At 42.9% G+C, this 17,336-nt stretch overlaps 1 protein-coding gene across 4 annotated transcripts in view; it reads left to right on the forward strand.

Annotated features, from left to right (window-relative positions):
- TAFA1 (TAFA chemokine like family member 1) overlaps positions 1-17,336 on the forward strand; it is a 570,865-nt gene that overhangs the window by 487,803 nt on the left and 65,726 nt on the right. The window lies entirely within an intron of this gene.

Raw genomic sequence — 17,336 nt, forward strand, 5'->3', positions numbered from 1 at the left:
CCAGACTGGTCTCTGTGGTAACCTGGAGAGACCATATTATGCCTATCATAAAACAGTTGTACAGGCTGCCGAAATGTTTTCTGACAAAACACAAAATGCTGGTTATTACCGTTAAAGCCCTGAATGGCTTGGGTCCGGGTTACCTTAGAGAGCGCCTTCTTTGGTATGATCCGTGTCGCTCAGTGAGGTCATGTGGAGAGCTCTGTCTCCACTTACCACTGGTACGTCTGGTGGCGACTCGGAACTGGGCCTTCTCTGTAGCTGCTCCTGGTCTATGGAATGCACTCCCGGCAGATATCCGCAGTTTAGGCTCACTGTTGGCCTTTAAGAGAGCCCTAAATACTTACTTGTTTGGCCTGGCCTTCCAAGGTCTTTAAATTGTTTTTTAAAGCATTTTAATTAGTTTTAGATGGTTTTTAATTGTTTAATTTAATTGAGTCTTAAATGGTGTGTGCTTTTTAAAAAAATTGTTGTACACCGCCCAGAGCCTTTGGACGGGGTGGTTTATAAATGTAATAAATAAATAAATAAATAAATAATACCACCACCCCCAGTGAGGCACTACCTTGGCTTGGTTGAGGGGCTTGCATGCTCTGATGAAGGTGAGAGCTATGCCAGAGGTCCAACCATACTGGACAGGTCTCACCAGAGGAGCCAGACAAAGAGTGCCTCTCCCATCAACAATATGGTGAGACGTAACTTTAATAAATCTATACCAGATCAGTCGTCACCCAGGTCAACAAGGACTGCGCCAGGTGCTGGAGTCCCTGGACATCTGGTAGCAAGTGGGCTACAGGACTCAGGATATTCAGTTGAGCAACCAGGGCTGGGGACTGCAGGGTTACTGGAAGAAACATCGCTTAACTAGAAAAAATATACAAAAAATGCCAACAAGGAAATAATGATTTGCTATTACAAATCTAGTCTAGTAGATAGTCTAGTCCAACTAGCAGAGGTTATTCAAAAAGAATGTACCAAATTTGGAAAGAGAAATAACAGAACAAAGGCTAGCAGACCAGAGAAGATCCATAATAAGAAATAAAATATTCACAGGAGTTGAGCTGGAAGAACTGCAAAGAGCAACACAGGCTCAAGATATGGAAGAAGAATTACCACCAACTGAAGAAGTTGCTCAGGCGCAGGTGGAGGAGTTGTCGGAAACAGAGGATGGCACTGTTGCTGAACTGTTTCAAAATCAAAACCAGGCAACCTCCCCTTTGCCTCCACCTCAAAAACCTGAATGCCGTTTAACAGAAAAGCAACAAGAACTAAAGCAAAAAATAATTGAGCACATGAACCAAAAAAACCACAAGGCTTCGACTTCCAGCTCTAAAAACAGTTGACGAAAAACAACTTGCTCAGGCATTAAAAGATGTCAATGCTGCACTTGCAGAAATAACAACTAATAATTTGCAAGAAACAAACTAACTAATGTACAGTGCAGCAACAATAACAACACAAGAGCTCGAATATAAGATCTGTGGACCTGTAAAAAAAAGGGAGTAGCACATCACATAAATGGAAGTTTAGATTAGAAAATAAAATCACACAAAAGACCAGCTGCTGATTGAGAAAATGATTTTAGAAAATTTCAAGAGAAGAAAAACAAATCTAAGTGTTGCATGGATTGACTACAAGAAGGCCTTCGACTCATTGCCTCATACATGTATACTAAAATGTTTAGAAACAACTGGTGTCAGCAAAAACATTCAGATATTTATACAAAAAAACGCAATGAGCATGTGGAGTACAGAGTTAACAATCAATGGTGAGACACTTGGACAGGTTAGCATCAGAAGAGGTATTTTCCAAGGTATTTTCCAAGGTATTTTCCAAACAACTATCCCCTCTGTTGTTTGTAATCACCATGACCCCACTTTCACAAATACTAAACAAAACAGGTCTCGGATACCAAACATCTAAAACATCAAGTAAAATCAACCATCTGCTGTACATGGATGATTTGAAGTTGTATGGAAAGTCCCAGTCAGAAATTGAATCACTGCTAAACACTGTCCGTATATTCAGTAGCGATATAGCAATGGAGTTTGGACTAGACAAGTGTGCTGCAGTAAAAATGAACAGAGGAAAAATAAGAAAAACAGAAGGAATAGAACTGCCCAGTGGAAGCAAGATCAAGAACCTGGAAGAGAAAGACCATTACAAATACTTGGGCATTCTCCAGGCTGATAACATTGCACACACTGAAGTTAAAAGAAACGTTGGAAGTGAATACATCAGGAGAGTTAGTAAATTCCTAAAGTCCAAACTCAATGGCGGGAACACCATACAGGTAATAAACGCCTGGGCTATACCTATTATCAGATAAACTGCAGGAATCATAGACTGGACCCAGGCAGAGCTAGAGACGCTAGATTGTAAGACCAGGAAAATAATGACCATCAATCATGCTCTGCACCCTCACAGTGATGTCGATAGGCTATACCTCCCTCGCAGCTCAGGTGGAAGAGGAATGCTGCATCAAACAGTAGAGGAGGAGAAAAGAGGTCTTGAAGAATATATCAAGGACAGTGAAGAAGATGCATTTCAAATGGTCAATAATGAGAAACTATTCAACACCAATGAAACAAAGCAGGCCTACAGGAAACAAGAAGTCAAGAACTGAGCAGAAAAATGGAAAAATAAGCCACTGCATGGTCAATATTTGCACAATAGAAGTGGAAAATCAGACATCACCAAGACCTGGCAATGGATTAAGAATGGCAACTTGAAGAAATAAACAGAGGGTTTAATATTGGCTGCACAAGAACAAGCACTAAGAACAAATGCAATAAGAGCAAAAGTCAAAAAATCAACAACAAACAGCAAATTCCGCCTTTGTAAAGAAGCAGATGAAACAGTGGACCACCTAATCAGCTGTTGTAAAAAGATAACATCTGCAAAAAATACAAGCTACCTGTAGCCAATATTTGGTGGGACCATAAAATTGAAAACGTTGTAGAAAATGAAGATGCAAAAATATTTTGAGACTTCCGACTACAAACAGACCAACATCTGCCACACAATACACCAGATATAACTGTAGTCGAGAAGAAAGAAAAACAAGTCAAAATAATCGACAAAGCTATACCATGTGATAGCAGAACAGAAGAAAAAGAAATAGAAAAAATCACCAAATACAAAGATCTACAAATTGACATTGAAAGGCTGTGGCAGAAAAAGACCAAAATAATCCCAGTGGTAATTGGTGCCCTAGGTGCAATTCCAAAACAACTTGAAGAGCACCTCAGCACCACAGGGGCCACAGAAATCACCACCAACCAATTACAAAAAGCAACTTTACTGGGAACAGCCTGTATTTTGCAATGATATCTATAATAACAACAACAATAGTGATAATAAAATTCAGCCATCCCAGGTCCTTGGGAAGGTCTCGATGTCTGGATAAAACAAACCATTCAATAACACCTGTCTGACTGTGTAAACAAGAAACAATAATAATTAATAATATCAACTTTCCTACTGTGTGCCTGGAGCTGTCCTTCCATATTTCCTGAATGAAGAGGGATCTCTACAACAATGCCATCAGTTCTGATCATTCTTCCAGGTTGGATGGCTCGAATTATATATGTAATAAGTGATTAGTGAACTAATTAGTTAATTACCAAGGTTAATTGGGCTGACAAATTCCATCCTGGCTTTTTATTCTCTGTTTGCCTGATCAATAATAATAAACTTAAAAACCCTGTTCCAATATATCTGCTACTTGCTGACCCATGTAGACTCTGCCACTTCTACCCTGAAGGTATAGCATTTCTTCCCTCCATGGTTCCATTATTAAAATTGGTTCTTCTTTTGAATGGATGTACAGTGAACCAGTATCCTACAAGACTCATGCACAAATTAATCATAATTTGGAGCTTGGATATATGTGTAGATCTCCAAGCATACAGAAGTTCTTTATTCTCTTGGGTGAGTAAAGGATCCACACATGCACAGAGTTTGCAACATGCATAAAGTATTTCTTAATACAAGGGAGGACAAGGAAACTCCAGCATGCATGGAGAGTAAATACACACTGAATTCACCTAGAACTTTGGGTCACCTCCATTATGTTTTCTACGGTATTTCCTTTTGAGTAAATTAATTTGAAACCACTCTAATTGCCATGTGTCCCAGTCCCCCCAGTTAGATCAAACAATAAAGGAGCTGCTTACTGAGAAAACTCTACAGAGCTACCAGCTAGACCTAACTTCAAAGGGTCCCACTCATGCCCCCCTGGCAACCTACAAAACCCTAGTTCACAAGCTACAAAAGCACCTAATCTGTAGGGCACATCCCACGTCAATGTTTCCTATGCATCCATCCAAACCATGGTTTGACAAGGACTGTGTTGACGTCAGAAAAGCTCTTGTTTCCACCTACCAGATCCACAAATCCAGTTCAGGAACCAATGCCACAATGGTCCTCCCAAACCTCTTCAACCTTAAGAGGCAATATAAATGCCTATTGGCATGCAAGAAAAGAGAGGCAATGAAGGCCACTTGGTCATGACTCATCCAGGCGGTCAGAGCAAAGGACTCAGCTATGTTCTGGCACATCACGGCCAATTCCACCAGCAATGGTTTGGCTCAGCTAGGCACCCATATCCCATCAGAGATCCGGGAAATTCACTTTCAGAAGCTGTATGAAGACCTCACTGTGGAAGATGCCCCCCCCGCCAGATGTAGAGGACTTGCCCAGGTGGCCACCAGTCTCAGTGGCTGAGACTGAGTCTCTCATTTCCCAAACCAGAGTGGGGAAGACCCCCTGGGAAGACCTTATCCCCCCGGAGCTTATAAAAAATAATAATATAGAGTGATGGACTCCGATCTTGGCCTCACTTGTTATCTACATTGACTCTCATGGCCATATTCCCAAAGACTGCGGGCTGGCAATTAGCGTCCCCATATTCAAAAAGGTAAGAAAGGATCACCCCGCCAACTATAAGCCCATCAGCACGCTCTGTGCTAGATATCTACATGGGAAGCTTAAGGACTGGCTAGACCAAGAAAATCTGCTTGCAGAGAAGCCGGCTTTAGAGAGAGTATATCCACAACTGATCAATGCCTGGTGCTTCAGCACCTCATTGAAAAATATTCTTCCAGCAACTCAGCCTCCCTTTACACTGCCTTCATTGATCTTAAGGCCACTTTTGATTCTATCTCCCGAGTCAAGCTATGGAAGAAGTTGGAAGCCTTCTCAATCAATTGTCATCTGCTCTATCTGCTCCACATTCTTCATGCAGATATGACACTCAAGGTAAAGTGCAACCCACAAGGGCACCTCATGAACCCTGTCCCGACACAGAAGGGAGTCAAACAAGGATGCATCCTGGCTGTGCTCCTTTTCAACTTTTACAACAATGACATGGTGAGACACATTAATAGCCCAGATGTTCACCCTCCCAAACTGGTGGATAGATGCATTTCCTCCCTGCTCTAGGCCAATGATGCTGCAATCCTTTCTAGTACTCTTATAGGTCTCAGAAGAGCGCTGACAGCTCTAGCTCAGTACTGCAAGAATGATCAACTAGAATTTAACTATCAAAAAACTAAAGTTATGGCTTTCCCCAGAAGACCCAAGACCCATCCTTGGAGTATAAATGTTCACAAGGTTGAACAGGTCACTTGTTTAAAATATCTGGGATTGGTCCTACATGCCAGTTCAAGAAAGATCCACTATGACCATGTCACCCTCACTGCTCAGAGGAGCTCCACCACCATTCTAAAATTCCCACGGACTAGAGGGGGCCATTACAGCGCTCAAATTATTTGAGGCCAAGACATTGATGCAACTCCTCTATGGTGCCCAATCGGGGGTGGGGGGCCTCCAATCTTACCCCCTTGCAGCTGGTCCAGTCCAAATGTCTAAGAGTGGCCCCCCAAGTGCCTCGCTGTGTCTCAAATGCTGCGCGACGCTTGGAAACGGGCATGATAAAGGTTGAGGCCAGAGTGTGGGTGTCCATTCTTAACCTTTGGTTTAAATTATCCCTCAACCCTCAAGACTTGGCCCGTCTGACCCTACAGAACAATTTTCAATCTTCCTGGAAAAGGGCCATGTGGACTAAATTGTCATTCCTGGGCTTTGCCCCCCACCCCTTGCTATGAACTGTGACCAAGTGAAAACAGTAATCAAACAGAGGATAATGGACACTGAATGCCAGGCTTACCTAGGCAGGGTTCCATCCTTCCTGTCCTTGGAAAGGTTCAGATACTCTGCCTCCCTGGCTACGTACCTGTCACAGCTAGAAATCCCAAGCCACAGAAGAGCTTGTACCCTCGCCCATTGTCATGCCTTTCCCTCTGCTGTGCTGGAAGGCAAATACAGAAAGATCCCAATTGCAGAGAGACTTTGTCCTTGTGACACTGGGGAGGTAGAAACCACAGAACATGTACTCCTCTTTTGCCCCTTTTACCCAGATATTCGGGCCAAGGTTGTATTTCCGCTACTTCGCAAGTACCCTGGTCACTCAGTCATGTCTACACCCACTTGCTGCTTTCAGATGAAGACCCAGCCTTCACAATTAACACTGCCAAGTTCTGCATGGCAGCGAGTAGGATCTGTCGGGTCGTGACTGCCCGGCCATTGCCTTGCATAGTTTTAAACCTCTGACTATGTTATCTTTGTTTAGTGTTCCTATTTAGATGCCTTACATTATATATGTTTATAATTCTTTTAAAATACAGCTGTTTAATAAACTCATAGCTACCCTCTTTTCTAAGGATAACAGCTTTATAGTATTATATAGCTTTTTACTATTAGAGTAGTAATTTTATATAGTTTTATGGTTCCATAATTTGCTTTTACTATTTTGAATCATGCTCTACTTATGCTGGTCTTGGACCATAATAAAGATGATTGATTGATTGCCATGTGTCCCATGATATGGGATAAGTCTGTGGTAGACCAAGTTTTGCTTGGTTATTTTGAGTAGTTTCTCTAATCACTGGTTAGAAATAGGCTTGTTACTATTTCGTGGTAAACACAGCATTTGCATTGTAAGACAGTCACCAAAGGGTCAAGTAATATGTGTGCAAGCAATGCAGAGTTCCTTTTTTAATTTCAGAATTGTCCCTTTGTGCCTCCACTTGTCTAATTTGTGTTGATACATTAATAATTCAAGTGGTTGTAGTGGTTGAGAGTTAATTAATGTTTTTGAAAGTCAGCAGTGAACCAGTTCAGCAATCTGACTCTATAATGAATATAGTGCAAATACTTGAATAACAGGAGGAAAGGGTTGCTTTCTGTTTAGAGCTCATACAGTACTTACAAATTCTCACATAGTTTTCTGATATTCGATTTTTCCAGGATCGTGCCTTTCAACAATCACTTAAAAATAAATAAATCTGGGTTTAGACATGAATTTATAGGTAAACATGAATGGGACAGTTCAGCTATCCTACCTGACCAGCCCACCCAAAGGTGGAATTAGTTGTGCATATGTACATGGCATGCATGTTGTTGTCTCCCAAATCACATGATGGTGGAATACCTGAACTACCAAAAACCCCTCAGATTACATTTTACTAATTTAAGTAATTTAAAATACTTAAAGTACCTTTAAACCACTTCTGAGAGAGGCTTGGGCATTCCACCTCATATGATTATGTAGCAACAGGGTGGCATCATACAGGCAGGCAGTACATATGTGCACATATATCTCTTTATGTGTTTGGCTGATCAGGCAGTATTGTCTGAGCCAACCCAAAGTGATCTCAGTAGACCGTTGGGGGCCCTCTATGAAAAAGAAGCAGAGAATTTAATACACTTTCATTGAATAAGGACTCTGCTTCCTTTGTAGCTCATATAACTAATTAACTTAAGTATCTTTAAAATCACAGTAAAGCACCATCTCTGCCACAGAATTCCTAACCCAAGCTTGGCCTTACAATATTTTAAAATGTGCCTTCTCTTTCAATTAGAAAAATCTTTTAAAGACTCTCAAATAGCAAGATATCATTATTTGAAAAATCAACATCTTTCTGTACCATCCTTGGTACCATGGAATACTCTTTCTGAAATGACTGCCAATGAAGTTAACAGTCAGAGGAGGGTTAACAATAAGAGTAATTCAATTAAACCAAGCGGAGCAGTCCTTTTTCCTTCTCCCCCTCCCGCAGCAGCAATGGAGTGGGAGCAGGGGTGACACTGCACCCGTCCGTTTGGGCCAGCATCTTTAAGCAACTATGAGGTGCACCTGCACAACTGAGAAATCATTGCAAGCCCATGACATCACGGGCTTGCGACAATCTCCTCTGCACAGTTGCACTTCTCATTTGCTTAAAGACACTAGCCCAAATGGATGGGCGCAGCATTTTTCCTGCTCCCACCCCACCACTGCTGGGCAGGAAGGGGGAATGGAGCAGGGCTATTTCGCTCCCCTGGCCCTCAGCTACTTTGGCCATGGTAAGAGGTTTTTTTAAAAAGCAGAGCTTTGGCAGGGCAGGCGCAGAATGGCTGCCGGAGGCCCCAGGCCCCGGCTATTTGGAGGCTCCCCCAGACCTTGGAGGACTGGACCAGGTCCCCAAGGTCTGGGGGTTAGTGCACCTCTGAGCACACGGCAGCAGGGGGATCTCCCAATGGTGCAGTGCATTGTGGGAAGCCAGAGGGCTTCCTCCTCTGGCTCCCGGGTCTGCTGCTGCTCACTGTGGCACCACTCATTTGCTGCGCAAGCAGCAGAACTCTCAGTGAAATTGTGATGATCATATGTGAGGTGGTAGGTAGGCGCCTGCCTCCCTGCCAGCCCTCCCTGACCCCCGGGTAAGTTGCTTGTGAGAATGACCTTATTGTATTGGACTATAAAATTATGAATGGGGATTCATGTTTCTAATGCTTAAGAAGAATTTGGTAACATTTGCCTCTGAGCATATGGTGGGTGCTGTTACGTCAGCAGCCCCCACCCTACACAGGTAGTGGATTGGAGCATGGAGGATCTAGCTAAATTGTATTTCCATGGTTATGATTTTGTAGGCTAGAATTGTTTGTCTGTTACTTTTATATACCGCCCCATCCAAACTGTTCTGGGCAGTGCAAAACAACAAATCAATCCTATTAAAAACAATAATAATTACAAAGCAATTTTAAAACAGCATAAAACCATTAACAATTAAAACATTTAAAATGGTTTAAAAACCCTGGAAAGCCAGGCCAAACAGATAGGTTTTAAGGATTCTCCTGAAAGCCAACAATGAACTCAAACTACAGATTTCTGCCGGGAATGCATTCCATAGCTCAGGAGCAGCTACAGAGAAGGCCTGCCTTTGGGTTGCCACCAGACTACCAGTTGTAAATGGAGACGGGCCTCCTCAGATGACCTTAACATGTGGTGGGGATCATGCAGAAGAAGGCAATCTCTAAGGTAACCTGGACCTAAGCCATTCAGGGCTTTAAAGGTAATAACCAGCACTTTGTATTTTACCCAGAAACATATTGGCAGCCAGTGCAACTGTTTTAAAACAGGCATAATATGGTCTCTCCAGGTTACCCTAGAGACCAGTCTGGCTGCCGCATTTTGAACTAACTGAAGTTTCCAAACTGCATATGAAGGCAGTCCCACATAGAGCACTTTGCAATAGTCAAGACTGGAGGTTACCAGCTGATGCACCACTGTTTTGAGGTTGTCCTCTCCAAGGAGTGGATGTAGCCATTAAATCAGCTGAAGTTGGTAGGAAGCACTCCTGGCCATAGCCTTCACCTGAGATACCAGTGTGTGGCCTGGGTCCAGGAGTATCTCAAGCTGTGTATCTGTTCCTTCTGGGGGAGTGTAAACCTGTCCAGCACAGGAAGATCCAAATCATCCCTCAGATTCTGAGCCCCTACAATTGGCACCTGCATCTTGCTTGGATTCATTTTCAATTTGCTATCCCTCATCCAGCCCAATGCTGCCTGTTGGCAAGCATTTAGAGAATGAGTGCCATTTCCTGATGATACAGATGAAAAGGAGAAGTCGATTTGGATATCATCAGCATACTGATAACTAGGGATGTGCATGAATTATGTTTTTGTTTTGATTTGTACCCAAATTACATCACCCTTGATTTGTTTGGGGTCCAAATCTGCCCCCCCAAAATCATCCCAGATTCTATTTGTACCCAAATTTTTCAAATCCATATTGATTCAGGGCAAAAAAGGGGTCCCGGGGACAAATTAGTGGGGTGGGTGGTAGTGCCCAATGGCTGGAAGCTACCACCCAAATTTCAAAGAAATTGGGCAAATGAGTGAAGTTGGTGCATCTTTAAGCTTTTCCCCATAGGGAATAATGGGGATTTCAGCAGCCTTATAACTCCACGTGGGGGCACCAGGGTGGCTCAGAACGGGTTATGGTGGGTGGTAATGCCCAATGGGTGCAAGAAAGCTACCACCCAGATTTCAAAGGAATTGGGTGAAGGGGTGATTTTTAAATAATTTTTGAAGTTGGCATGTCTTTGGGGCAGATTCAGCACAGAAAAGGGGGTTCAGGGGCAGAAGATTGGGTCAGGTGGTAGTGCCCTCATGGGTGCCTGATACCACCCAAATTACAAAGACCTTGATGAAAGGGGTGATTTTTAAAGAATTTCTGAATTTTGTGTGTCTTTAAGCTTTTCTCCCATAGGGAATAATGGGGAATATCAGCAGCCCCATAACTCCACTTGGGGGGCATCAGGGTGGCCCAGAATGGGGTATGGTGTAGTGCACACAGGGTGCCAACCACTCCCAAAATGACAAGCCCACGAGGCACTGGTTTTTGTTGTTTCTGAGGTGTTTTTCTGAGAGTAGATTCTATGGTAGAAATGAGTGGATTCAATGTTTGTCATGCCAAGTTCAAAAATTCCTTAAAAAATCATTTCTTTGCCCAATGGGTCGTAGCTTGGGTTGTAGCTTCCACCCATTGGGCACTACCAACCAACCGACTTTGGCCACAAAATGAAGGTCCAAATCTCCAAATTATTTGGGTCCAAATCTGGAGTTATTTGTTTTGTACCCGAATCTGGTCAATTGAGAACATGGGTTATTTGTTTTGTCTATAAATCACCCAAATCATCCAGATTCGGGTACAAATCATTTTGTACCCAAATTGTTTCACACATCCCAAATGATAACACCCTGCACTGAATCTCCTGATGACTTCACCCAGCAGTTTAATGTAGATATTAAAAAGCATTGGTGACAGAATGGAGCCCAAGGGACTCCATATAACAGCTTCTGTTTTGAGAAGCAACTGTCACCAAGCTCCACCATCTGGAATCTACCTGACAGATAGGAGTGGAACTACTGCAAAGCAGTGCCCCCTACCCCCAACTCCCCCAGGCAATCCAGAAAGTTACCATGGTTGGTGGTATCGAATGCCGCTGAGAGATCCAAAAGAACCAGCAGAGTCACACTCCTTCTGTCGATTCCCCAGTAAAGGTCATCCATCAGGCTTTCCAAGGCTGTCTCAACCCCACAGCCAGCTCTAAAGCTGGTTTGAAATGGATCTAGATAATCAGTTTCCTCCAAAACTGCCTGGAGCTGGTTGGCCACCACTCTCTCAGTCACCTTGCCCAACCAAGGGAGATTTGAGACTGGCCTGTAACTACCCATCACTAAGGGATCCAGGGAAGGCTTCTTAAGAAGCGGTCTAACCATTGCCTCCTCGGTTCTCAGACTGAGGAGATAGCTCAGACATCAGATCCCATGCCCTCATGGTGTGAAATCATGGGTAATTGAAAAACTATTTTCTTAATTTGTAGAAATGCAAAACATGTTTATTTTGACAAACCTATGAAAGGTTCTTGTACAGAGGACAGACTATTGAAACAGACAGACTATGGGCTTCACTATTAGTTAGCAACTTTCCAATTGTAAATATAGGCAAGCGGAGAGAGAGAGATCTGCCCATGGTATTGTGTTTCATGTGTGCTTTTCAACTTCTTCTCCTCATAGCCAGGCCGATTTCCACACAGATTAATTTTAAAAAACAAAAAACTTATGCCACTTGTTCAGCTGAGCTTTAACACATGAATATACAAGCACCTGTATGTGACTGCACCATCATGGCATTTTAAGGCATGTCACAATCTGAAACATTTGCAACATGAATAGTAGAATTAGTGGTATGGATTCCACTGGACAAAGGAAGTATGTGTGATGTATGACTGAAAGTGTGTAGGCCTCAGAATATGATTTAGACTTTATGGTGCCTCTGCTTCTGAGTTCTGAGATTGGTTTTCTACATCTGTGTTATGCTCTGCAAATGCACTATAGCAGGAATCCTCTGTTGCTGGCCTTTCAAACTAAAGAAACATGTTGCAAACTGTAGTTGTAATAATTGTGAACAATTCCTTATTGATAGATGTATGTTTCTATTTATGGCTCCAGACTCTGCAGGAATGGTGGGAAGCCCTTGCATGGTGACATCAAGGAAGCATATTAGATCCAGATTTCCTACAGGGAGTGGTGTCATCTTGTCTAAAATGGTGTCCCTCTAATGTAGCTATTCTACAAAGTGTGAGACACAATGTGTGCACCTTCTGCCATTTTGGAAGCATTTCCTTCCTGCTGGTTGAGGAGGGTGGATGGATGGACAGATGAGTCTGATTGGAGGAAGGAGAACGGCGTGGTTTAGTCTTTTGTTCTCAGGCAGTGGCAAAGCTATCAACAATGCTGGTGGCATGTACCTGCTATTGGTCACTAAGGAGGCAGCTTGTTTTTGCTGGTTACCTTCCAACCCACTTATTAGAGCTTGTTATTTTACATAATGTAAAACAACTATGCCTAATTTTTTCCTGAAATGTGTTGGACTGTACTGTGTTTAGTTAGGCACTTTATTCAAAGCTCACTGCAACAAATGGCAAGGTGTGTGCCAGCTCCAGTGGGCTTTGAATACTTCCTTAGTAAATACTTTGTATTACGTACGGTGCTCCTCTATATCAGCACTTGAATCAAGTGAAAATTGTTCACAGTCAAAAAGCCAATAGTTTTCTATTTATCTAATATGTACTTTAGATGGTATCAAAGAACAGTTTTCTCTCTCTCTCTCTCTCTCTCTCTCTAAACTCCTTAAAAGTACTTTCAATCAATTCTTATTTCTGCAGGAAGAAGGAAAAATGTTATTTTAAATCCAAAGAGTCAGCTTCTCATCCCTCTAGCTGTGCTCCGGCCTAGATAAGGAGAGATCTCAGGGTCCCATATTATTAATGTGCTGTCTGTATGAATAACGAGCAGACTGGGTGAATTATTTTTCACTCCTGGGAAAATCTATAGCCCTGTCCTTCCACAGCACCACTGGAAACCGAGCAGGAGATCCGTATTTTTTCGATTTGGTGAATTCAGAATGACTTCATTTGTAAAAAGGAGGGGTGGAAAAGGGGACAGAAGAGCGGCATTCCCACTGAGGTCCATTTAGCACACCCAGACAGAGAGATATAGCACATGATACTCAGCGCTTCAGAAGGAAAAAAAATGTTCATCCATTCAGAGATAGAGAGATGATTCAAGACTTTCTGTTTGCTGGAAATGCTGGCCGACATGTCTTCTGGTGATGGAAGGAGGTCTGTGGAGGGCTATGAGCTCGCAAGATGCCTGGAAGGCTTCTTTGCCCAAAGGACCAGGCACAGAGGGAGAGAGAGGAGTGATTGTTGCATCTCTCCCCTCCCTCCAAAAGTCCTTTACACTTGTATAAATATGATCCTGAGGGTTGCACATGCCTCAGGAACGTATTGACACAAGCGTAAAGGGCTTCTGGAGGGAGAGGAGAAACATGAAAAATGTTCCTCCCTCCATACCCAGTCTGCTGTGCAAAAAAGCCATCAGTTCGGCACAGCATTACTGAACTCTTCTTGCAGACCCACAGCCCTCTGCAGCCCTCCTTCCATTGCTGGAGGGCTGCAGATCAGGCTGGCCATTGGCATGTCGGTATATTTGCTCACCTATACCGGCCCAAAGTTGGGATGATATTATTTATTATTAACTATATTATTTTGCTATTTACACAGTCTACTAGATGTTGTTGGCTGGATTTGGTACTTTAATTATTGGGCCCTTTCCAAGGGTCTAGGACAACCAAAGAAAAATTAAAGATAACGTCGTAGTATTCATGGTGTCCTGAGTAGTGTGGCCTTTTGTAGCTGATGTGTCATGAGTTTATCGATGCCCAAGGTATCAAGATGGTGTTCGAGTTATTTTGGTATTGGCACCACTATTGTTTTCTTTTTTCAGAGCCACTCAATTACAATCTGAAGTTCTTGTATTTAGTTATTTTCTCCAATTGTTTTTCATTGTCTCGTCTATCCACTGAGATTGCAATATCAATTATCAGAACCCGATTCTTCTCGATGACTGGCAGATCAGGCATATTGTGCGCTAAATGCCTATCAGTTTGTATTCAAAAATCCCAAAGGATTTTTGCCTCTTCATTTTCTGTGACTTCTTATTACTACTACTACTACTACTACTACTATTAATGCTTCTCAACAAAGAAGCCCTCAAAGTGGCTTACACAGAACAAGAGGTCATGTACCCTATTTAAAGGTAAGATAAGGGGCAGGATTCAGACTAAGAGGCTGTTCACACAAAGCTGGACGCCTGGGCTTGGCTACTCGTGTGAAGCACTGGGGCTGATTCTGATCAAGCCTGCAAATTTACCCCAGGCTTAAACCTGGGTTGAAGGGCGTGCGTGTGCCTTTAACCCCAGGCTCAGGGTCGTGTTTGTGCAGGCAGCCCGCGCACATACAGAAGCGCACAAACAGAGCCAGGTGGCAATACACCATGATCCTGGCACAGTGCATTTATGGACCTCCTCCAGCTCCCTGCTCTGCTGCTCGCTGCTGTACAGTTCATGTGCCATGCGAGCAGCAAAGCATGTGGGGGGGAAACACTTTTGTGCAGGGAGGCAGGCAGGAGCCTAATGCTAGTGATTACTAACTTATCTCATTTATTTCAGTGGTACTTAGTCATGAGTAACATAGTGTCCTTCTGGCCCTAGGTGAGATTTCTGAAAAATTCAATTTGATTATTCCTAAATGTATGTCAAATACGGACATCTGGATATGCCATAGTGCCATGGTTTAGGGCCAAAATAGTATTTGGAATTGTTTTGGTTCTGCTCTTTAAGTTTGCAAAATGTGGTTTGCTAATCTTAATTAATGAGACTTGTGCTAATTATGTTAATTAGAATGCAGAGAAGCAAAGCTTTTACAGAGATCTTTTGTCCCAGGATGGGTGCCAACCAACATAGGAGCAGGTGAGCAATTCCTACTGCCCTCGCTGCCTCCCGTTTCCCACTTGATATTCAGTGGAAGTCACCGAGATTGATTAAATTGCTTTTTGCTGTGTTTACTTTCTGAGCTGCCTAAATCCCAGGACTCGGGCCAGAAATTAGGTGTAACTGGGAAGATGTGGCTACCTCCAAACCCAGCCGTCCTGCATCTCCTCCTCTTCCTCCTGCTGCAACATGTAGTAAAACAAAGAGTATGCTGCAATGTTGTTGTGTTTCAGTGCTCAAATAATGGGAGAAAGATAGAAGGCCCTTAAAACGATCCATGAGTTCTGTCCCATGACTCTCACCAATTTTTAACAAATCATGAATGATTAGCTTCTTGAATGATTAGCTAAGGGGCCTGGTCACAAAAGGTACAGGGGTCAGGCCCCGCTACCCCTTGTAATGTGGACACTGCTGAGTTTCCTTGCTGCTGCACCATCTCATTGGCTGCCACTTGCAGAGTGAAGAAACTCAGAGAATGATGAGATCACAATACATCTCATGTTGTACCACATGTTACCAGAAAGGAAGGAAGAGGAGAGATGTGGCTAGAATTTTGGTAGCAGCCTCCTGGATCCCATAAATCTAGATCTGGCCTAAAGACAGACAACAACCTCATAAAGCCAGTCATACCAACCAACATCTTGAAGATGAAAAGAGGGATATGCTTGTATCGGCCACTTCTCATCATATCAAAGATTACTGCCCAAACCCTCCACCTTTTCCTACACACTCCTGAAGACTAAATGGCACCTGCTGGATGCTGTGCACTGCATAGTGCCAGTCTACTACAGCTCTCATCATCCCCAGCCACAACAGCTGAAGGTTTGGGGTGATGGGAGTTGTAATCCCAAACCAGCAAGTTACCCAGAATTGCATAGTTTCCTAATGCACAACACATGCAGGTACACTGGAGACATGATGCCTCCACCTGCCCACCTGAAGCTTTAGAGACCCTGGAGAGGGAGTTGAATCCCAAAGAATGACAACTCGCTTAAAAAAAAAAAAAAGCACAAGCTATCCTGAGAGGCAAAAACAGGGACAAGAAGGGGACAGTGATTTACCATGGACAGATTCTAGAAAATAGCTACAGTTGGAGCCCATGACTGGTTAGTCAAATAGTGGTATTCTTCTGAGGTTCTGCCACTAACACCCCACATGAAGATGGCACTCTAGGGATCTGCTCTAAGGTCAGCATTCAACAGAGGAAACAGAAGCGGTGTTCACATGTTATGAACAGCAACAGAGGCTTTGGCAGAGTCCATCCCAGGTGCTCACTCCCATTTTGGCTCATGTAGCATAGTAAGTGTTAGAAGTGTAAAATAGCTGCTTCTTTTACATGGGGATGGAAGAGTTAAAGACCCTTTACCCGTGTAAAGCTAGGGCCTGATTTAAGACCAAATTAGATGCGATGTTTCCTGCTTCCCCCAGAAGCTGCTCTTTGTGCTAACTTATCATGGCTAATGGCAGCTATAAGAGCAATTCAACTTGGCACAGGAGCAAAGGTGCTTCCAAAAGTCCCTTGTACAGGTATATAATCTGTGTACAATGGACACACATACAGATCTATGTGCATGTACAGTTACTCTCTCTCACACACACACTCTCTCTCTCACACACACACATTATTTTTGTTTTAATCTGTTTTATATTTTTAGATTGCCTACATTGTTTTAAGGTTTTTGTGTATGTTTTAACTTTTATGTTATTGTTAACCACCCAGAGATGAAAGTTTGGGGCGGTGTACAAATTTGGTGTACAAATATTGTTCTATTCTTCAATCCTTGTCTTCTTGGTTCCATGTAATATTCTAATTTTCTGAGATTGTGGATTTGGGGTTTTCATAAGCTGTGCGCCATGATCATCACAATTATAACAAATTAAGGCTTGACTTATCTCGCTTTGCATGTAATGCGTCTGTCTCATATATCAGTTTCACCTTTTAATTTGCATTACTGAAATTAATGGACTTTTGCGCGATATTCTAATTTTCCGAGTTTCACCTGTACAATAGCTCTTGCCTTGAAGTGCAACAGTCTTCATCTGGGATCTGCCTGAGAGGTAGGAGGAGCAGAACCACTGTAAAACAGTGGCACCTAATCCCAGATCCCTAAGG

The sequence above is a fragment of the Hemicordylus capensis genome, chromosome 2, assembly GCF_027244095.1.
Source record: "Hemicordylus capensis ecotype Gifberg chromosome 2, rHemCap1.1.pri, whole genome shotgun sequence".
NCBI classification, from domain to species: domain Eukaryota; kingdom Metazoa; phylum Chordata; class Lepidosauria; order Squamata; family Cordylidae; genus Hemicordylus; species Hemicordylus capensis.